At 43.0% G+C, this 23,443-nt stretch overlaps 1 protein-coding gene across 3 annotated transcripts in view; it reads left to right on the top strand.

Annotated features, from left to right (window-relative positions):
* Positions 1-23,443, top strand: part of strbp (spermatid perinuclear RNA binding protein) — a 66,908-nt gene that overhangs the window by 9,446 nt on the left and 34,019 nt on the right. For all 3 annotated transcript variants that reach the window (XM_084034637.1, XM_084034636.1, XM_084034638.1), the window contains exon 2: positions 13,271-13,374. The gene's annotated coding sequence lies outside the window, so the exon portion shown is untranslated. The remainder of the gene's footprint in view (positions 1-13,270; positions 13,375-23,443) is intronic.

Here is a 23,443-nt window from a genome sequence, read left to right as displayed (position 1 = left end):
CATTTAACTTCCTTTCGTGTGGAAATGTATCTAAATGTGGGCCATCGACGTGTGATGATAAACGTATTTGACATGATGCAATTTTTATTTAGAGTTGAAATGTTTCCCATATTTCCACAATGCCCCAGCGGATGCATCTCAAATATGTTCCACTCCGCTGTGGGTTTTATGTGTAGGTGGGGAGAGTAAGAGCCACATGAATGCACTAAATACATAAGGAGATAAGTAATACATAAAAACTTACTTTTTAAAGAACATGTTAAATGCTGGCTACCGTGGGATGTACCTTTTTTTTATTGGAATAAAGAAACGTGATGCGGGTCCAACTCTGACTTTTCGTCCACAGCTCATTAGAGCTATATTCCTACAGCCCTCACCCAGTCTCTCCAAACAGTTGTCGCCACATGTCACACTAGCTTGAACATGCACCTGTGATTGGAAACTGACTGGACTGACGTGTGCAACTTTGATTGGAACTCACTCACAAAGAAGTCCATTTAGAGTTGAGCTATAGCAAACAAACATCTGGCTGTGTGGCGCCATCAGCCTGGCAGGGACGTGAACCAGTTGCAGTGCTTCTTCCAGCTTTCATTGTGAAGGAGTTTGGGCATGACACTGTGGTGATCAAGTGGGCACCTGCCTTCAGTAATGACTCACTGAGTTGGAGATACGACACCTTAAGTAGGCTGAACATTGTCTGCCGGTACATCACTGCAACAACCCCTTCTGTTCCCAATCTCTACAGACCCGGCCACATTACACTGATATCCTGTCATCATGATCTCGGAGGAAGTTGCAAACTTCTGAGAGCTCAGACAGTAAAGGCTCAGTAACGTCAGTGTGTGGAACAGGCAGCCGGGCTCCTCTAAGAGGACAGAACTGTCCCTCGGAAAATAAGTGGTAATAAGAGGTCTGATATATCACCGGGGGGGCCATTGGTTATCATCAAAGTAAAAATGAAACCTAAAAGCAGCCAGCGTAGAGCTGCTAAACAGGATGCTGACATTTGGTGCTGCGGTTTGAACGAGTGTGGAAAAGTGGGAAAGATGCAAAAGACCTTGAAAGTGCTATTTCATCAAGGAGAAATATGTCTTGCATTGTTTCTAAAACACTCTTATCTGTTGAGGTGCTGTCTGTCTCTAAAGTCGTACTGAGTTTACAAGAAAACCTTGTCATAAAGCCATGTGACCCTCGGAAAGTATCCACGTTCCTGTGAGCACTTGTATCTGAAATGAGAGGCCTCATTTGTTAGTGATGTCATAATATTCAGTGAGACATTCATTCAACGGGTGCTGAGACTTACCATCTGCAACCGACTCCGTGTGAAATGATGAACAACGTTTCTGTACATTAGATTTAGTTAGAGATGTCTGCTCTCCATGGTGCTGAAATTCTGTTTTATATTAACGATTGTCTTTCTTTAAAGCTTTTGGACCAGTTGCTCCATATCAGGAGCACAAGGCTTGAAAACAAAAACTGACACGTGTATGTGATGTTTTGTGTCAGGGAAGCGAGAGGAAGAGAGAAAGAAACTCCAAAGAGTTGGTTTGCATAATAAAGTGAGTTATGACATTGAACGATGCAGGTGGAGGCTGTCGTTAATTGCGAATCCATGCCAGGTTTCATGTCCCCTGGCACGCGTCGCTGTCCGCGATACTGTAGGGTGCTTAATGATGACGAGCAGATGTAGAGCGTGCTGAAAGAAGGGGGGGCTGAAAGCTAAATGTCAAGAGTGGAAATGGGCTGTCTGAGCAACTTCCCTCCTCCGGCAGCCGAGCTGCGTGTCCGTCAGACTGAGGGAAACATCCCCCTCGGGACATGTCTGTGTCAGGACGCCAAAACGCGAGTTCCCGCTAAGTGTCACGGAGCGACGCAAACAACTGGCAAACTCCAGAGGGGAGTTATTATTTCCCCCCAAATTAGATTTCTAAACGAAATGAAAGGTGCATGAAAAACCGATCAGCTGAGACACATTGAATCAGCCGGCGCAGCATGTTCGTCCCGTGTTAGCGAGCACATTTCCCTTTCCAGGAACACGACCCGGTTATTTGGCGAATTAAGGTGAAGCAATTTTCCGTGTGGGCACATTTCCAGTTGAACACAGTGATTAGAGAGGGAGGGTTAGAGGTGTTGGTACAGAGGAGGTGGGAGCTCATCTGGATGGTAACGTTTCTGATCACTATGGACTAATAGTATAGGTTTTATTTCTAAGCATCCTGCTCCCAGCAGAAAACCAAACAACAAAACATAGTATTAAATATTTTTTTAGACAAATGATTTGTCAAGGTGGAATATTAGTCTATAGTTCTTGTCATCACTCTGCATCATCGATGGAAACTTGATCAGCGTGACACTGACCTTTGAGCTTATGCTCCTTTTTTATAATGGTACTGCCAGCTGAGGTGTAGTTTGTGGTGACATATATCACACATAATATTATCTTAGTGATGGCTTATAATGCACTTGCTGCTGTAGCTTCTGCACCATTGCAGCTCCAGCAGTTTAAAAGACTGCACTTTCAGTACAGTTTAATAATGTGTTTACTGCTTTGTGCTCTGTGCATTGTTTATCCTTAATGAGTTAAATCCAGACAGACACAACACACGTTGATGCATCAGTGTTTGTTTCTCAAACAACACTGTTGTTAGATATGCGTTTGTTCTTCACAACGTATACAAACAAATACCTCTGTTGCCATACGTCTGTGCTAAATAGGAATCTTTTCTCATGAGGTGTTAACCGTACAGCCTCATGTGAAATGTGGTCTCAGCTCTGCTGAATGAGCGAGGCTGTTATCACAGAGCACAGAATTACATTTTCTCACTCCGTGTAGTTGCAGTCAGACTTCGTACTTTGTCTGGATTTTGTGTAGGCCGCACTGGAATCTTTGTTAGCTAAGTTGTTTCTGATAAATACACACACACACAGACAGGTCTGTCAGCACCGTGTCTGAGTTGACGGTGTCAGGAAGGTGCAATGAATTCCTGAGAGAGATGTTTCTTAAAGAGCAAAGTCTGGGTAAAGACGGACGATTTTAGTTCTGCTAGGATCAGTCGACTAAGGTCAGTCATAAAATGTCTTTATTGTTTTAATGCATCTGCACTTTAAACCTTTCCGTTAGTGGGTTCTAACAATGCACGGCATTGTTCCTGTCAGAAACCAACGGCAGTTTGCTAAACTGTTGTGGCTTCAAATCAACTATGCCAGTGTTGAAATAAATAAGGAAAGAAATGCACATTGACAAACTCATGTTACTGCACTTGTGGCGTACAGCCAGCAGTTACATGGCTGTGGTTGCAGGAGTGTTATACAGAATTATGATAACAATATATTTCATTGCAACGCCACAAGAAAGAAGTTGAAAAGAAGCTTCCATATTGGTTTTGTGGTTTTGCATACTGCAAATTTGTCAGTTAAACAATAGAATATTGAGCGGCGCTTACAGTATTCAAATGCATTAATAGGCTTTTGACTGAACACAGTCGCAAAAAAAGTGGCAGCAATGAAAAGTATCAAACTGTACATTTGAATGATTAACACTGTTGAAATGACAGCATTCAGTTTGAACTCGCAGTAACCTTAAAGCCTTTAAGATTAGTCGCACAATCTAACATTTTTAAATGTTCCACGGTTGCATGAAAACACATAGAAGGCTTGCAGAGGCTACATAGTGCTTCCCTCAGTGACCCCGAGTAGTTATTTGCTGTCAAAGATCTACTGTAGCAACACTGTGCTGCAGTGTTTCTTCAGCTAAAGGTCTCCACATGACAAGGATAATACGGCGTTTTATATTCATCAGGATGGACTCTCTCTGGACTCTCCATTTGAGAGACTGCAGAGCAGCCGGTGCACCATTAAATTATGAGTTATTTAACCCATAAGTATTTCTCTTCTTCCCCGCCATTAAACACCAACGATGTGCGCCACCCTCGTCGCCATCGCATGTACACTCCGGCTCCCAAACACCGATACAGCAGGTGGCTGAGATGCCAAAACATGGAACCCCGGAGGACTGCTGCATTGCATTACATATGCTGCAGTCAGCTCGAGCTATTTCTGTTGCCCCTAGTCAGCCAGCCAAGAATCAGCCATGCCCATTTCGGACCAACCCCGCAGGTTAATCCATTGAGGCCTTGAGTTCTTAATCATTTTAAGCTGTGGATTTATTTTAAGAAGGCTCTATCCAGGCACATGAATGTATGCATTCATGGAAGAGGTTGGCTAATCTACACATAGTTAACAAGAAAGATTACGGAATAGCAGAAACATGGTAAGTAAAAGGGATAAAGTATGCATATAGCAGTAGAATGACCTTCACCGAGAACTTACTTGCAAAATACTCACTTTTTCACTTTATTGCTTACCATCGCCAAAAAAATTGGCATGTGACTGTTTCTGTACAAGAAAAAAAACACAGGTGGGAATTCCCCAAAGTGCAAGAGTATTCATTTGTCTTCTAGATGTATGGCTCGGGCTGACACACATACAGCCAGTGCAGTATGTACAGTGGCCTGATGAATAGTCTGCAGAATAGTTAGTACGCTTACTGCGGTCTTCATCAATAAAGATTTTAATTACTGCTCGGAATTGCTGAGCCACGCATATATTGTATGGTTTATGGCTTCCTCTGATAGCTGTGTTGTTGCTGGGGCAACAGTGGAAAAACCCAGAAACACAGCATGCCAGGAAATATTTGGTGTATGGGATTGTATTTCACAGATTAAAAACTGTGACTCAGAAACTATGATCAAGCTTCACAGTCCATCTGAAAAAGCCTTTAATATTAGAAATAATTTTGCGGGGTTTGTCCAGTTAAGTAAACAAATAATCTTTAATCCTCAGGTACTTAACCCACAGTATGAACACCGGAGAGAAGCCGAGCAGATGCAATGAGAAGAAAGAAAGAAAAGATTAATTTTTTAGAAAAGTATAAATATGGTTTTATGCTCACATTTAGCTAAACCTGTACACAGGTGAGATAGAATGGATTTGTTGTAGGAATGGGACAAAGTGTGTGGCAGAAAACAGAAGAGTGGAGCTAATGCATGAATGATAAGCGTTAATATAATAGTTTAAAGTCCAGAAGGAAAGAGGAGAGACCCAGGAAGGATCTTTGTGCAGAGCCACGTGTGACCGAACACCACAGACAAAATAATTGAGTAACTAGACGGCAATATTGCGGAAAATTAGTTTTTAAATTAAAGCAAATTAAAATTGCATTAAATCCGGCCCAATAAATTACCAACGACTCTTTTAAGAGCACAATATCACATTAGCCAGTGACTTTTGTGCCGCTGATAATAACACGGGGGGGGCAATATAATAACTGGAGTTCACACATCCCTCTTATTCTTACAAGGTTATCAGTCACTTTCACCGTCATTATCATCGGTTCAAGATTGTGTGGCGTTGCTTAACTGCTGGGTAATTAAATGCTGTGTTATGGATAGATTAACTGGCGATGTATTACACACCGTGTCTTATTCAGCCGTTTAGTAGGATGTGTTCAAAATGTGTATTTGTAGGGACGGTTACGGAGAAAGGAAGCTAGAGAGCGGGGTTAATTGCGAGAAGGGAACTCGGGAGTGGAACAGGAGAGCGGCTAGCATGCGTTGCGATGAAGTGGAGGCTATGTTTATTAGCAGTTGAAGGAAGGGATGAGGATGTAGACAGGTAGATGGATGGATGGAGAAACGCGTGGAATAGATGTGCACACAGATCCCTCCCAGCCTTAACAGCCTGAGGTGAAGAGAGAGACTGACTTCTGCTTCACACCGACGGCACAGACGGAATCAATGAGATACCCCTCTTTCTCTCTCTCTCTGTGGGAATTCTCTGACCCAGTTAGCTCCTCCACCAGGCAGCAGCAGAGTTATTTTTACATATTAACAGGAGACAATACTTTGTCCTCTGCCCGTCCTCCCCTCATCTGTATGCCTCCTTCCGCTCCTCTCCTCCTCCATCTTAGCTGTTCCCATCCTGCCCTCCCCTTGTACAATCCTGTGCTTTTCACCCCTCTCTCCTGTATTTATGGATGTAATGATTCATCAACTCCCTGCTTTGTTTGGGACTGGCTTGATATTTCCATAATAGTAATTTGAGCAAAATCAAAAGTATGCATATAAACAAAAGCAAATCATAAATAAATTGACTTTTTTTTTTTTTGATATTACTTTGAGATGTCTAAACCAAGTTTTTTTTTTAACTTAATTTGGTGTTGTACCTGCTGCAGTGTGGCTAAGCTAAGCATCGTAACACAACCAGTGAAAGTCATAAATATACATGCATATTGATATCATATCATAACATATTATTAATACAAACAAAGTGTCTCCTGTGTTCAAATCCCTTTTAATTTCTGCAAAGTGTGACATATTGTGAATCCACTATGTTGCATAAAGCTAGTCAAATAAACACAGCTTCATTCATTTGTTTCTGCATATTTGTTTCCCCTCCTCTCCCCTCCGGAGAGTAAAGGGACAGCGAGTGTTTGCAGGTGTAGACAGGTCATCTATTTGCCACCTAATGATGATGGATGGCAGGACTGCAGCGAGCGGGAGCGGAGAGAAAAGTGGAGCGATGCAGGGAGATAAAGAAATGGCAGAGTAAGAGAAGACTGTTCATATTTGTCTGCTGGCGGGCAGATGGTGGGAGTTTTAGTGATATGTTGATCCTCAAGTGTTTATATCATTTTTGTCATCTACAGCGCCTGATGGCAAACACACACACACACACACACACACACACACACACACACACACACACACACACACACACACACACACACACACATATGTGAGGTGTGCTTGCAAAATGAAGCACACTTCTGAAGATGCATCCACATGCAGAGACATTTCCATCTCTGTCTGACCTGCCTTCTCCGTCCCATTTACAGACATGGGAGATCTCCTCTGTTGTACTCTGTTCCTGTATTTTAGTGGCATAAATATTTATTGTAGTACTGAGTTAGGATCTATATTTAATATATATTCTTTTTGCAAACTACAACGTATTATTGTTGTAATAATCCTTGTCCAAGTTTTAGAAAATAAAATAATAATCACAATCTCCCAGAACCTGCTTGTTTTGGAACACAAAGAGTTTAAAACCATCATTTGAGTTGCGTGTGTTGCTTTGTTTCAATAACCACAATAGATGATTATCACAAAATAAACTGATAACATTCAGAATTTAAGCATTTTATTATTATAATAAAGAAGGAAGCACAGTCCATACTCTGGCCCTTCAACAGCCGCCGGTTTGTTGCTCTTTAGACATGGTGTCGCTGCGGAACAGGAAGACACGCGTGGGGTCACAAGCATCCGCCACACTAGTTATTTAACATCGCCTCTCTACTATGTGACAGCTTCCAGTCTAACACGTTCAATAGGAGTGTGAAGGTAAGGTGGCCAAATAGGATGTGCTGAGACCCCATCTGCTGGGGTTACCACACACACACACACACACACACACACATTGGTAAAGTCTCACCCATCCCAAAGTACAGACAAGTAGGCAGGCTGTAGCTATGGCAACCCAGAGAGGAGGAAAATGATCGGGCAAGGCTCGCATTTGTTAAGAGCCACTGTATGAAGCCTAGGGCGAGACTTAGTCACTCTTTCTCATTTGGTGCTTGTGTGTGTTGGTACAAGAGTGGGTGAGAGAATCACTAGGAGTTGAGACTTCTCCTCCTCGCCCCCCCTTCCTGTCTGTCTGCCTTCTTTCACACTCTTTTTGAGCGCTCTGTCCATCATCAGGCTGCTTTTATAATAGATCTGCTTGAGATCACTGAAGCACGGTCCATAAACCCGGAGAAAGACCGTGAATTGCATCATTGGTTGCATACGCCGGCATGGCTAATTGAATGAAATCAAACACTGGAGAGCTGCGAAGCAGCCGCAGAGTAGCTGCAACATCAAATAGGGCACATAAGCTCAACGTTTCAGTGGAAGGCAGGCATATGTTCCTCCCAGTTTTGATTAGATTTTTCATTGTGTCATTGAGAGTTTTATCACACTCCTCCTTTCTTACCATTTATCCATCTGTGCATTGGCTCCTATAAACAGGAGCCTCTGTTTTGTGATTTCTACCTTTTTTTCTGTGCTCTCGTTATTGATTAATCTGCTGATTAAGTGATTAAAAATGAAGGGGGAAATGCCTGTCCCAATAAAGCTGAAGGTGGCGTCTTTTAAATGATCGTCTTCTCCAACCGTCGCATAACACAGAATAAGAATAACCTCAATAAATGTGGCAGAAAACAAATAGAAAAACAAAAGACTGAAACACTTAATCGATCTTCAAAATATTTGAAGTAGGTGATTAATTGTTTCAGGTCTAAAAAAAACAAACAATACCAAACTTTAACAGAGAAACCATTTTCTGCATCATTTCCACTGATGCAGAACAACCTGTCCGATATCATTTAAACTTGGAAAAAAAATAATGATCTAATATTTTTCTGTATCGCACAGCATGCTGTCAGCCGCAGATGAGTTATTCTTATTACACCATGTTGTTTACTTCTTTCCTCGGTGTGTTTATTGGCGATTCCACGCAGGGTGTATCAGTTATGCCTTGTATGCTGCCTTTGTGTCTATAGGGTCCTGTGTGTGTGTGTGTGTGTGTGTGTGTGTGTGTTCTGCTGCAGAATGGGTTAGTGTTAACTAAGCTGAATGTCGACTCATTTGTGATTTGAGGGACACAGACGTGTGCCCACACACCAGCACCCGTTGCCGTAGCTGTATGGATGACATAGAGGGGGTCTTTATTGATGTTTGAAACAGAGGCGTCTTTGTAGATGTAAGATCACAACCAATGACTGGGGCTTGTTCTCTGTGTGTGTGTGTGTGTGTGTGTTGCAGACTTGCATGAATGTATGAATGATTGTGTAGTTGAGAATAGTGGTGGTGTGTGTGGTACTTTTGGCGTTCAGCTGGCTCAGTAGCAAATCGCTTTAATAAACTGAATAACCCAACCAGAAGGAATATGGCCGCCCTTGTATACCGGTACCTGGAGAAGCATTTAAGCTAAAGTCTGGTCGCTAGATCATTTCTTTCACAGGAGCAGGCTTTTTGATTTCTCCGAACACTTTGCTCCGAGGAATAATGAAATAAAGTCGGCAGCAAATGACTGCAGTGGCTGCATCTGCATAGGCTTAAATTGCTTTTATTGTCAAGGGGAAGGAGGTCACATACAAGAATGAAGAACAACAGGCTGAACCTGGAAACTCCCTACTGCCAACTACTTCCCTCTTACCTCACTCCCACGTCCCTCCTCCTGACCTCACGCTCTCGCTCTTTCGGTTTGCATTAGTCTTGCATCTTCATTTCTCATCGTTTATCGTCCTATATTTCACTGCCGCATTCTGTATCTTGTTGTAACATGGATTTTATCGATAATCATACAAACCAGACCTCCCTGTCTTCACACCTAACCCCCAACCGGCACCTACTCTCCATCCAGCTGCAACCCATCTCAACCTTCACCCTCTGGTTGTTTCCTGATTAGACTTTCAAAGCCGCCAAGGCCAAGTTAGTGGCATGCCTGCCCAGAGAACCAATTTCAGGGCTTCCTTCGCTGTATGTAGGTGTGTGTGTCCTAATACAAAGGTGAGAAGGGTTTGCTCCTCTTAGGCACGCGGTTGTCTATGTACTGCAATCTTCCAGTGCAGCATTTGTAAAATAAAACGCCTGTGTGTGTTTTATATCTGTGGCTTTTTCAGTCGGCTGGTTTCATGCACCTCGGGCTCTGACTTGAACATACTTGCTGTACGAACACTGATACCAGAAGTCTCAGAGCAGAATGAATCCAGAAAATTGTCCATTTATGTTTTTTTAAATGCATACAAATCGGAAGCGTGTATGCAAGAGCATCCCTAATGAAAATGACAGAGATTATCTGGATTAGGATTACATGTAATACTTTAAAATTGAGATCGAGGTTAGGCATACTCTCTCGCATCATAATTACTATTAGAGTGTATGATTTATTAGAAAAGGGATTGTCATTTTAATTTTATTTCGCAAATTGAACAGCAAAACGAATGCAGAATTAAACGGAATGTTCCTTTATATTTTTTTCATGAAAGCACTGGCGTTTCGCAGTGCCGAAGGCAGGGTTCAACAAGAGTTTAAAACTTGTGTTTAACAGATTAAATATGTATGGAAATAAGTAAGTAATTGACCAAAGAAATATCAGTTTACAAACCCAAAGATAACCAAATAGTTGACTGATTGAGGAAGAGAGGGGCAGCCATAACCCTGTAACGTTCGGGGCAGGTTTTCTTTTTTCTAAAAAAGCCCCTGTTTGCTTTACACATCCACCTCTGTTATGTGTTCACACTTCATTAAGTTTATTATTATTGGCTGCAGTCCTCCACTACCTGTCTGGCTAATGGCTTCTACATCACCCAGCGTTACACTGTGAGGGCTCAGGCTCATTAAAGAGCCCCTTTGATCAGGAACGCTGAGCGATTCACCGGTGACGAAGGCTCCTGCGCTCGCGAGAAGCTCCGACAGTGTGAAAGTTGAAGCTTGTTTTTTTTTTTTTGGTGTGGAGTTCCATTTCGGTGTGTACTTTCATATGTTCACACGCGTATTTTCCATTTAATTCCTCCCAGCTTGTCTGATTAGGGAAAATGCAATCAGGGACACTGGCAATCTGTCACTAACAAGTCAGGTTCTTTTACCACCTACTACAGCACAAAATGATGTCTTTGTTTACGCTTCATTGCACCACTGCTCCTCAGTTTGACACTGAGCTTCTGATTTCTCGCGAGCTGTAATGGTTTACAAATGAGATGTGAAGGATCAGCAAATTAGATAATGCTGTCGGCTGAAGGTTTATTTTGCTTTCCCGTGAGCACTCTGTTGAGAACACGTGTCAGTCACTGGAGACCATTACCTGACAGTACGTCTCCATTAACCCCCCCCTTCTGCCACAGAAGGATGATATGAGGTTTTTATTTATTTTTTCATATCCTCCAGCTTTAAACTGATTCGTCAGCGCCTGTTAAAGGTGTGAAAAATGATGTTTAAGCCTAATCTACATTCCATCCTTCACCTCTGTCTGATCCGTCCGCCAGAGATTATCTTTAGATAATGTCTCAATACAGTATGGCTTTATGTAGCGGATTTGTTTGTAATTGTATTCATGATGGATGCCAACTATTGAATATGATGCACAGTTTAAACAAAGATAAGTGTCAGATCATGTTTCCACCAGCTGTCCAACTGACCAAGGTTTTTCCTAAACAAAGCAAACAAAATAAAACAAATTAAATGGGATGAGTCAGTCGTGACAGTCTAGACCTAAGTCAAATAAATACAAAAGTGAAAGAGTTTGTGAGTGTGTGCAGATTTGTGCGTAGACAGAATAAACAGCAATCAGAATGTGACTGAGAACCTGTTTGCCTTGAAGGACCAACACCCACTCCCTCACTCAGGCTCTATTATACACGTTGTACAGGTGCGACCGCTTCCACAAACAACCCAAGGCAAATACCGTAGGTTTGTCCTGCTCTGATTTTCTTGGCTGTGTGAATGTGTCTCATATTTGGAGGAGGGTGCATCAGCGTCTGGCTGCTCTATCAGGTTTTACAGGACTTCACATGGGGAGGGACGTGTGTTTATATAGTGTTAGTATCATTAATGGTGTGGTTCCTCGTGTGCGCATCTGTTTTAGATACAGTGTTGAAGTGAATTGAGTTGTTTGACTTTGGGGTGGAAAGTTTGTCTTGTGCGTCAACATCGCAAATTAACGTGCAAATCGATTTAAACTGACTAACAAACCAGATGAACCTGGTCTTGGGAGGCAAAGTATTCCAGCTTCTTTGAGCTGGATGGAAAGTTACATGATAAAAAACCAATGTACAACATGCATATGTAATGTATACATCTCACCTTCTCCATTATCAAGCTCAGATATAACAGTAGGATCTCAAATACAAACTTTCCGGTGCCTAAAACAAAGAAGAATGGGTCAGCAGTGCTTTAGACGAGCTTCGGAAAGCTGGAAGAATCCAGGCGGCTCCTCTCAAAAGTCGAACGTGTCCTAGAGGAATAAACTCTTCTCTGAAAAACTGTGATACGGCACTAAATGTGTCAGGCTCTTTCTCTGGAAGCGAAATGTGGAAGTGGAATCGATGTTGCATGCACGTGTTTATGTAGCGGCACGTATGCAAATGAGAAAGTTAAAGCCCCGCTTCCTCTGCAGGGACAGGGTCTTCATTTTCTGGTTCGTGAGTGTTTGCACACCTCTGTGTTTTAGTTTATTTCAGTTTCTGTGCCTTCTTATAATATCCTCTCTCACTCTACTATTCATGCTTCCTTTCCCATATCATTTGGTTTTTCCCTAGCCCTTTGCCCTGTCCACTCTGCCCACTCTCCTCATTTGTTCAGGAAGAAGAGGGAAAAGTAATACAATGAGGGTCCACTATGTGCACAAGTGGATTCAGTCCTACTTCAATGCAAAATAATTACTCTTATCGCACAGAGATTAAATATGCATTTGCCTAATGGAGGCTTTAGTCTTTCAACCTCTTGTCTTTAAGTGTCTGTTTAGCTCCGTCTTTCCCCCCTCTTTTGCATTTAGTGGATAGCAGCGCAGCGTCCCCGTGGATATGCTTTTGTTTGTGCAAGGGAGCAAGCAGATGCATGATTGTCACTTTGCAGGCTGCTCACATTCACCGTTTGTCCACACATACCTACGAAAAGTAATTCACTGCAATTCCTACGAAGTCAGGATGTGAAGGGCTGCCTCTGAGGAAGTCGGGTGACGTAGAATAAAGAGCAACAAAGGAGGAGGATGGAGTTGATGGGTTGGTCAGAGAAACACAGAACTTTCACCCAGGAGACTGTTGTTCGTGTACCACGTGAAGGAAAGTCGATTTCGGCTTGTTTTTGTTCAGTGACGTGCCTATTTTATTAAATATGTTTGTTACGTAACAAGCTTATTCATTTTATACAACAAATGCTGTTCTTTTAACCCAAAGTACAATAGTTTCTTAAACCTAACTCAGTCGTTTTAAAACTAAATAAGTCCTACTAATTTCTAGTAGGATGCAAGGAAAATGAAAAATAACTTTTCAGTGATATCACACCGTCGTATGATGATAGATTCTGCTATTTAAGTACTCGAGCGCGAACCTTATTTGCGTCTCATTTTTCCCTTTCATGTCCGCTGGTCAGCGTGTCCCTGAAGTCGAGCTGAACATGATCCTTAAGTGCTGTCGCACTGATGTCAACCGACCTTTGAACTTCTGTCTTCTCAGGAACTGAACCCTGCCTGCTCTGACGCCGTGACTCCAGACAGACACGCTGGCTGACGGACGCTGAAACAGAAGTGGCAGATAGACAGATTGGAGGAGAGAGGGAGGTGAGTGAAAAGAATACCGGAATCCATTCTTATTTACTCTGCTACGTCTCTGTGTGCTACATCCCGGCTTGTTGGCTGTAACACAAAACATATATGCCTATCCGTTCACCTATCTGTACCCATCTATGGACCTTATCTGTCGTTACCATCTGTGTATCTGAATAAACATAAGGCCCACAATCCTCTTGTGGTCCTCGGTATTCCAGCTGAGGATGTCTTTAGGTCAGACACACAGCTGGTCGGCCTGCCACTCCAGTGGTTGCAGAGTTCACTCGCTGCTTTGGTAAACTGCATGCTTATGTTATAGCTTTTATGCAGCCTTCCCCACTATCATCTCAGTGGGAGCGTTCGGGGGTCGGCGCGGCCGCGTGTGTTTATGTGTAAATAATTGATTGCTGTAGAGGTTTTAGTGGATCTCTGGTGAGACCAAACGCAAAGAGCGGCTCCGTGGCCCTGCTCCTCAGTGGGCATCGCTATGTCTGCTGCTGCTGCTGCTCAGTGGGCTCTCTCTGTAGTCTGGGGGGGTTCTTAGTGCTGCTGAGTGGATTAGATGAGTTTAAGAATCATAGAAAAGCTTTGGAGAAATTAACTGATAACTTATTCTTATTGCAAAGCCAAAATAACACTTGATTTTCTCTAAAATGAAGATGACACTTTTTTTTCATTTGAATTGTTTAAGGCTAAATTATATGTTGATTAAACTAAGAAGAACAGCCTCCCTACTTTCCATCTCCCCCTTTCGTTGTCACACCTTTTCTCATCTGTTGCCTCCCCCCTTGCTGCTCTCATTGCTTTATCTTACTTGGCCTTCTGTCACTAAATCTCTTTCTGCTTTCTTCTCGCTTCCTCTTCCTGTGTGTCATCCCGTCTCTCTTTCTTGCCCCTTAGCCGCAGTGTCCTTGAGAAAGCAGTGACTTTGCCGCTGAACGCAGCAAAGCGCATCTCTCTCTCTCTCTCTCTCTCTCTCTTTCTTTCTCTCTCTCTCTCTCTCTCTCTCTCTCGCTTACACATTCTCTCTCAATGACACTCACTCAATCCTCCTGAACACACACACATTTGGTAGGTCCATGACAACACTGTCAAGCAGAACCAGCCCTTACAAGTCTCTTTCCTTTAGTCTCTATAAATAATTCATGGACGGTAACATTGGCTGTACTCTATGCAAATATTTACACACCTATTGCTGAGAAAAAATTGAGACCATCATTTCCTGTGTTTATTTTATTTTATTTTAATCTTTTACTTTACTTTTTAAAATTGTAAATCATCAACCAACTGCTGGCATAATAAAAAGGGCATAATAGGGCATAATTGAGGAAGTGAAAGGGTGTTATTAATAAGGTAACAGATATGTTTCCTTGTGGCCGCTGCCTGTCGATCAGACTCCAACAATGACGCTGTGTAGCATCAAACAAAACAGCCAATAATTCAGCCATTCAGTTAAATTCTCTTGGTTAGACGATGGGCTGTTTAAGAAAACAGGGATTTGATGCACAAGTTCAATTACTCTTCCTTGAGGTTTGTTACAAAATTCTGACAAATTGCCCTCCGGTGACACCACTGTTAGCCTGCCAGCATGGAAACGCAATCCCCTCGTGCCCTCCTCCTCATTAAAAGGTGCCCTCAACTAATCTTAGATCACGACGGCCCATTGTCACAGTTTTCCGTAGCTTTTGAAATATAGATGGAGTCTGATTGTCTGCTTGTAAGATGAGACGTTATAGTCTCTCGATGCTGTTTGTTCCTCGTCGGTCTCCGTTTTCCATTAGAGTCCATAGAGTGCGTATTGGGTCGCTGCTTTTTCCTGCCGCCTTGCGTGTTTTTCTGGTGCGGATCGAGTATCTTGTGGTTACGTAGCTGCAGCAGGAGACGTGTTTTTGTAACTGCATCTAAGTGAGTGTTTAGATGACAGTCGGACTCGAGTCATATAGTGCAGGACAGTCGATACGGTTTTATCTACGTCAAATCAACATCAGCACACTTCAGCAGTGACGATATCTGTGCTGCCATGTTATCTCTCTCCATCTGTGTGTGTGTGTGTGTGTGTGTGTGTCTCCCTCGCTCTTCCTTATGTTAAGTCCGACGCTCGGCTGAAAATGCTTGCGTAGCCATGGCGACCAATCCCAAGGGGAAAAGTTGCTGCTGAATCTCTCGCTCTCTTTTCTCTCCTTTGTCTCATGTCTTGTTGCAACGCACACACACACACACACACACAAACACATACCCCAGCAAACCAGAATGTCAAAGCAGAGGAGATTCACTTTGTGAGTCACATGTTGTTTTGGTCCGTTTGGCATCGAGTTCTATAAAGCAGGGCTGGGTGCCTTTTTAAGACCAGAATAACCTGGTGTCAGGTCGATACTGCTCCAGTCAAACGATACCTGCTTCCAATCCGTTTTGTACCCATAGGGGAAAAAAACAACTATTTGTAAGCGTTCTTCAGTTTAAGGCAACGTGTGATTGACCCACTACCATAGCAACCACAGCACACAGTCTGTTGTTGTCAAGCGTGATGTATTTGAGCAGGTTGGTCGTTCAGGATGCCGAGATGCTACCACAACGTTTGAAAAGTATGGCTGTATTATTCAATTTTTTGTGCTTTTTGATTATATTTTTTTTAAAGTTTCTCTTGTAATGACACGTTCCTTATTTATTAAGCGTTCCTTTAATGTGTGGTCTTAATGGAGGTGGCCTTGGGCAGGACAGATGGGATATTTGAAAGTGCAGGAAATACAATTTAGTCAATTCATGATCATTGTTAATTATTAATGTTTCTGTGCTCGGCAAAAGTTTGATTTAATATTAATATAAAGCATTTTTGTTATAAAGTGTTAAAAAGATGAAAGTTCAAATGAGTGGTTTCAGCCACGGCTCCCCGGGCTTTTCTCGTCTCCCTTCACACCCTCTCCCTTGTTCTTTTATCCCCCTGCCTCCACTTCCTTCCTTCCTTCCTTCCTTCCTGTCCCCACCTTTCTCCATTCATCCATTTTCTCCCTCCCGGTTCCCCCCGTTACTCTTCTATTCTCCCTTGGTGTTCATACTCTTCACTATTTCATCACTCTTCCTCCTCTTTCTCCCGCGTTGCGCTTCCTACCTTGTAGCTCAATTATTCTTATCTAAATCAGCCACACCCTGTCGTTCAACCCATTTCACCATCTCACTCTCCTTTATATCATCCTGATCCCTAATCCCCCCCTGCACACACACACACACACACACACACACACACACACACACACACACACACACACACACACACACACACACACACCTATCTCCCTCTCCTCACCTCATGCTGTAAACCTTTTCTGCCTACCTCATTCCTATCCTTTCCCTCTCGTGTTCCCTTGTTTCTAACCTCCCTCATGCCTCCCTCTCTCCCACCACACACACACACCCTTTACCCCGCCCTTCCTCTTCTCTCCCCCTCCTCCTGCTCCTTCCTTTCTCCCTCGCGGTCCCTCCGTGTTCTCCCCAGAGTCAGAGAGACGGACAGGAAGGAAGTGTGTAATGAAACGGCCATATCGAGCACACTGCCCAAATTGACCTGGAATGAATGGAGTCACTGATCAGCTCCTGCTCAAGCTGTGCAGATGAAGAAGTTGGGGGAGAAAGTGAATTAGCCCAACGTAGCACACGTTTTAGGAATACTGTTATCGGACAAAAAACATGTTTGCTTGGCGTATCTGTGAGAAACGATCAATGTATGTGTGCATTTAGATGGAAATGCTGTTGTGAGCTTTATTTTAAATAATAAATACATACAAAAAAAACTTTTTTTTTTACCCTGCTGCATTCTGCCTGAAATCAATACTTGGCAACGTCCATGAATTCAGTCATTTCAGCCGAAGGAGGAAGCTATCTGTATTCAAGAGAGTAAGAGAACCGAGAGGCACGCAGGCGAGGCAGCAGCTAAAGACGGCGAACATTAGAAAAACACCGACAAACAGAAAATACACTGGAATGATAGGATTCAATCTCTTCAGTCACTGACGTTGTTCCATGTTTATTAATGCCCAAAATATAAGATGATGTAATTCTGAGTCCAGCCTGTGAAATTAATTTCTTAAAATACGTGATCCTTCAATGTTATTTGGCTTTCGTAATACATCGCGCTAATCTGCTCATCTGCCACCAACCGCCACACTACTGCTTTTATTAATGAAAATGGAGAGCGGACACACCGCTGGGATATCAGGCACTACTACAGTGTGTGTGTGTGTGGGCGTGTGTGTGTGGGCGTGTGTGCATGTGTGTGTGTGTGTGTGTGTGTGTGTGTGTGTGTGTGTGTGTGTGTGTGTGTGTGTGTGTGTGTGTGTGTGTGTGTGTGTGTTCCAGCTTGCCTGCCAATGTCTCGGAGCCCATTAGGCAATTGGTCCACATCTGGACAACCCTAGCTGTCCTCATGCGCTCACAACCCACACTGTAAGGTATACATTTCAGCAACATGACATAGCGTGCCCCGCTGATTGCCTTTGACCTCACCTCAGCATGAAACTCATTGTTTCAAATCACAGCATTTAATTTTGTTTCTCCACGTCATCGATACAGCTGGACAAAACATGACGTTTATGACGTTTTCATCTTCAAAGCTTCTATTTTATTTGACATTTTCTTTCTCACTTCTCTTCTGTTCCTCTCTACCATCCTCACTTGTGTGCCCATATAACCTGGCTTCAAAATCTATATTAATCTTTATTATTATGAAGTCGATATATCTATAATTTGCAGCTTGTTGGTACTCTTTCCGTTGCCTGTTCATTTATTTATACATTATTAAATAATAGTGTCAGTAGGATGCTCTTTTGTGGACTTAATGCGACTGCTGGCGTTTTTGTGATAAGTGTTCATAACCACTTACATATTCCCAAACCTGCTCGGACAAACACACACAGACACACTCTCACACACACACACACACACACACACACACACAAAGGGACGGGGGTGCGACAGCGTTGTGTGTTGGCAAACATGAGCTTAGCAGTGAAGAGCCTTTCAAGCAGGATTAAGCTGTGAAGTGTCAATGGATCAGACAACTAGGCCAAAGACCATGAGGATATCACTTAGACCGCAGCAATCGGTAGCAGTGTGCCTGCAGTGTGTATGTACAGTAGGATGTAAAATAGAGAGTAGGAAACACACACATACTGTATGCATATTCACAAGTCATCCCACAGACTATGGACTGTGGAGCCTTGGCAGAGCCCTGGCAGCACCATCTGTTCCTGCTGAAATCAGCACAGCACGAGCCTAGCAGCACACACACACACACACACACACACACACACACACACACACACACACACACACACACACACACACACACACACACGCACTCGGTTGCAGCTTGCTTCAGTTCTGGCATAGTGATAGTCTATTTATTCCCCACGCTGACGCAGGACAGTATTCAATTGTGTGTGTGCGTGTGTGTATGTGGCAGTTAAGTTTTCACTTAAATGTAAGGTAAGCCATGGAGACGACAGGTGAGGCTGAGATGACTAATGCTAAGCTCATTTTAAGACGACGTTGATGCATAAATATATATACGGTAGGCAGGTCTCTCTCCCTCTCTGCCATCAGCAGGAACACATCCACCTTTTTCTCCATTTTAATAATCAATTGAGGGGAGTAACACGCCCCTGTCAATGTTATCTATTTCCATCCCAGAAGCCAAATCAGCGTTTCCTCTGCGTTCTGCCGCCTCATCAATACTCGGCGCTCTGACCTCCCCTGACCTCCACCTGCACAGAACCACGGTGTAGTACTGAAACGCATGCAGGGTAGCTGAGTGTCTCATTTCGAGGTAAGCAGGGAATAGAAAGTCAAACGTGCAAAGGGTAAATGAAAGGAGCTCATCAGTGGTCACAGAATTCAATGTCTGAGTTCAACAAAACTTGACCTGAACCGTGTTCTGCTGATGATATGGATTAGGACACCAATTTGAATCAATAAACCCAAGCATGGTCATTCCTCTTCATTTGTACCTTTCTTAAAAATAAGAGCCATTGGACTGTTGTGGCAGGAGTGGACCTCCATTGTTGAGTCATCACATTGAGCATCTATTTAAATGAAGTGCTTTTACTAAGAAACCATTGCTGTTTTATTTATTTTTTTTAAAGTTCTGTAAGTAGAATAAAACACTGAAGGGCTTATGTCAGCACCCCCCTCACAAAATAGATAATAAACAAACTTAAACAAATAAGGATGCCAATGGCATCTAATACCAGACATGCTGAGGCTGAAAGACTGAACATGTTGTTAATAAAACAGCGGGAACAGAGAAGTAGGAGGGCTAAGATAAATTGGAACAGACCAGGTGTATAAGTTGAGATCAGCGGGGAAATCAGCGTGGTAGTCAGTAGCAGAAGTAATTGCTTTTTGTGTGTGTGTGTGTGTGTGTGTGTGTGTGTGTGTGTGTGTGTGTGTGTGTGTGTGTGTGTGTGTGTGTGTGTGTGTGTGTGTGTGTGTGTGTGTGTGTGTGTGTGTGTGTGTGTGTGTGTGTGCGCTCAGTAGAGTCAGTGTGTCCACTGCGAGGAGACGAGAAGCATGCTCACTTGTTCCTGAGACAAATCTATCCATCTATTTTCGACACTTTCTTTTTCAGAATATGTGGGCAATAAATGAAGTACTTAGCAACAGCAGAAGTCGAACCTGCCTTTGCATTAAGCTGAAATAGACACGGGATAAATGTGTTGAATTGTGTACCCACTATAATCTTAACGTGTATGGAAATTATTCATTTGCATTCACCTCGGCTCCCGGGTGTAAAACAGTTCCAGATTAAATGCCTGGAATGAAAACCAGCAGGGCTCCTTGTTCTGAGGGCTGGAAGAGAGAGACATAGTTTTAAATAAATGTGATTTACTTTTTGTTTTTTAACGAATGTGTGTTGTATTGTAGAGGAACGGCCAGAGAAAATGCAAAACAAATGCATCAATAAGTCAGGGAGGAACACAGAAACGGAGAAAGAAAGCAAAACAGCCGTTTATATAAGGAATATAGATTGAATACAGTGTGTACACGCACCTTCTTTTGACTTTGAGAGGAATGCAACTGATAATTAACAGGAATTTGGAAAGACAACAACACCATTACGCCCGATGCGGTACATACCTGACACCACATCCCTGGTGTCCTTCCCCCCCTAATATCCTTCCAGCGTGTGTCGATCCTGCTGCATATTTCTGCATTAATGAGACATAATGCAGACAATATCTACAGCACGTCACTTCCTCCTGATCATGCCTCACCATGCGGGGTTTATGTTCAAGAGAAGTGCGTGAACACCGATGCATTTGAGTGCGAGTAGTTTGCACATTGTGCATATATTTGTGCAGATGGAAACTTTTTGTGGGCTGGAAGAAAATGAAGAAAAAGAAGAACGGTTTCCATCCCTCCTCTGCATAAGAGGGGGCTAAAGCAAATTTTAAAAGTCTTCCTGACGCTACGTTTAAATATGCTGTTAACGTCTTCGCTCACTGGAGCCGGTTTGTTTTCGTCACCTTTAATGGCGTGCGGGTTCACGGACGCATACACTTTGCATTTGTGTCCGCCGGCCCGGGAGTATCAGTCTTGCGTCCTGCCGTTCAGGATCGCCCGGCTCTAATATTTATGAGGTGTTTGGTCCTGGCCCTGTCACCACCACTGGCCAGGCATTCCTCTCCGATTTTGATGACTGGCTGATTATTTCCGTAATGCGGGAGCAAGCAATCATGCACGGCCCCTTCCCGCTGTGCGAGCCAGACAGGCATACAGTGAAGTAGCGAAAGGCAACCTTACACTTAGACAGCAGGCAGCTTATCTGGGCACGTCTCTCCACTCTCAGTGAAATACATCCTCTTCCTTTGGCTGCAGGGCATGCTGTCTTCGGCCTCCACGGTAGTGCCATCGGATAAATGGTCTCCACACACTGTACACCAAGTCGAACAAGAGGGTTCAGGATATCCGGCTTTTGCCTCAAGCCCTAAAACAACAAGGAGAACAGTGTATCTAACCAAGAGGCCAATCCTCAGAATGTTAGACTTCTACCTATTGTCTATTTCCCGTTCTCATATTTTCTTATACGCCAATGAAATGCTTCCTGAATTCTAGAAAGGTACAAGAATGCAGAACAAAATGCAAGTTGTTATCGGAGAAAGAAATCAATGTTTATTTCTAGAAAGGAACTCAGTTCATTATGGGAAGGAAGAGCCCTCACAATAAGCTTGTACTGTGTATGTCTAAATGCAAACCATTGTTCTGTTGGCACAGCTGTGGTGCTTGTTATAGTTGTTGTGACAATGTGTCTTGATGAAATGAAATACGACTGGAACGTAGTCTTTGCTGCTCTCCGTTGTGCAAATGGGAGCAACCTTTTTTTCAAAAAATCATAACTTACTTTCAGCAAACCATTTCGCTCCTGCGGCAATAAAAGAAAACCTTTCAGACGGCCTGTTAAAGTGTGCTATACTGGATATACAAGCATTCTAAAAGCTCTCTAAAAGCTCTGCATGAACAAGGAACAAAAGGCAAGAATAGGAAATAAGGAAATGGATGAAGAAATTAGATTTTGCTGGTTGGAGATCAGTAAAGATTATGTGGAGAAACAGACATGGAAAGAAAAATAGTTTATAGAGAATCTTCATCAAAATTCAAAAAGAACAGAGACGACACTCTTCTTTCCCATGTCCTTTGAACACATCGGCGCATTTCTCTGCAATCTCCTCCGCAGTCAAAAATGAAACAATTACTGTCTTTCCACTATCTCTGCCCCTGCGTCTCTGTTCCTGTAACGCTGGGGGAGATTTACGAGAGCGTGATTCTGCATCCCCTCTCTTCATTGTGCGTCGCCTGCTCCTGCGAGTTCCATTATCCTTGTGTGTGTGTGTGTGTGTGTGTGTGTGTGTGTGTGTGTGTGTGTGTGTGTGTGCGTGCGCCGGTGTGCATGTTTGTCCAACTCATTACCGCACACTTTTGCAGATGTTTTCCCAGATGCAAACACCGTGGCCCCGATTAACCATGGAGCCAGCCACACACAAGTCGGTGCTAAAATTACACAGGCTATTTACACTCTCATACAGCCTTTCAGGTGTGTGAGCAATGTTTGAATATGATTGGCTCAGAAATAGCATTGGTGAGAAAAGCATACATGAGAGCAAAACAGATCCAACCTATGTCTAAACGGATAAAAAGAGAAAAATCAACAGGCATGATTTTAAAATTGCTTTGAATAACATGCAGACTTCACTACAGGAAACATCTCCCTTATTTACACCTGCTCTAGATCGGCCTGGTCATTTTGAGATGTGGCAACAGCTGGAACACAAGCTCAGAGCTGCAAGTACACGATGAATTTCCTTTTATAAGGGTCCATCAGCATCCGCCTTTTATGACATTGTATGGATTATGTTTTCACGCCTTGAGCTAATCTCTGTTTAACATTGTTATCTGAAGATAGAGTTTGGATTTTGGACCGTTGGATACAACAACAAATTTGAAGACATCACCATGGAGTCTGGGAGAAGTGTGACGGGCAAATAAAATACAGGGGAAGTGACAAAGTACTTTGATTGATATAAGCTTGTAAAAAGCTAATCAGTGGAGTGTTAGTGTGAGATGATATTTTATTCTGCCGTACCAGGCCCAAGGCGTTCTCAGTTCTAATCACACTACACATGTTTTTTTTTTAGTTTTTTGGATTAGATCATTAGTTTTGGGGTTCTCCAGAACTCCCTCACAAAAAAATTCTAATTTGGTGTTTTATAATTCATAACTTTATAGTGTGCCGGCACATTTTGGTCGTTGCTGTGATGTTCGTCCTCCAGCTATCCTTTGCATGTAACCAGCTAATAATTGGAGATCCTTTCAATGGTGAAATAAAGACAGTGTGTTGGATTTTTTGGGTATCCTGCTGGCACTGTGACTGATGGATGAAACAATTTCAACCCTGCTACGATCACGAAACATCAGACCACAGCATTTCACGGGAGTGATGGCTGACGCTCTGATTCCAGTACGTAGCAAACACTGCATGAAAAGTCGGATTTTCGTCCCTGTAAACGCCCGAAAATCTCCCTAATTTTCGGGA

Source organism: Eutrigla gurnardus, assembly GCF_963514095.1.
Source record: "Eutrigla gurnardus genome assembly, chromosome: 19".
Classification (NCBI taxonomy): domain Eukaryota; kingdom Metazoa; phylum Chordata; class Actinopteri; order Perciformes; family Triglidae; genus Eutrigla; species Eutrigla gurnardus.
This window is presented reverse-complemented; position numbering and strand designations above follow the sequence as displayed.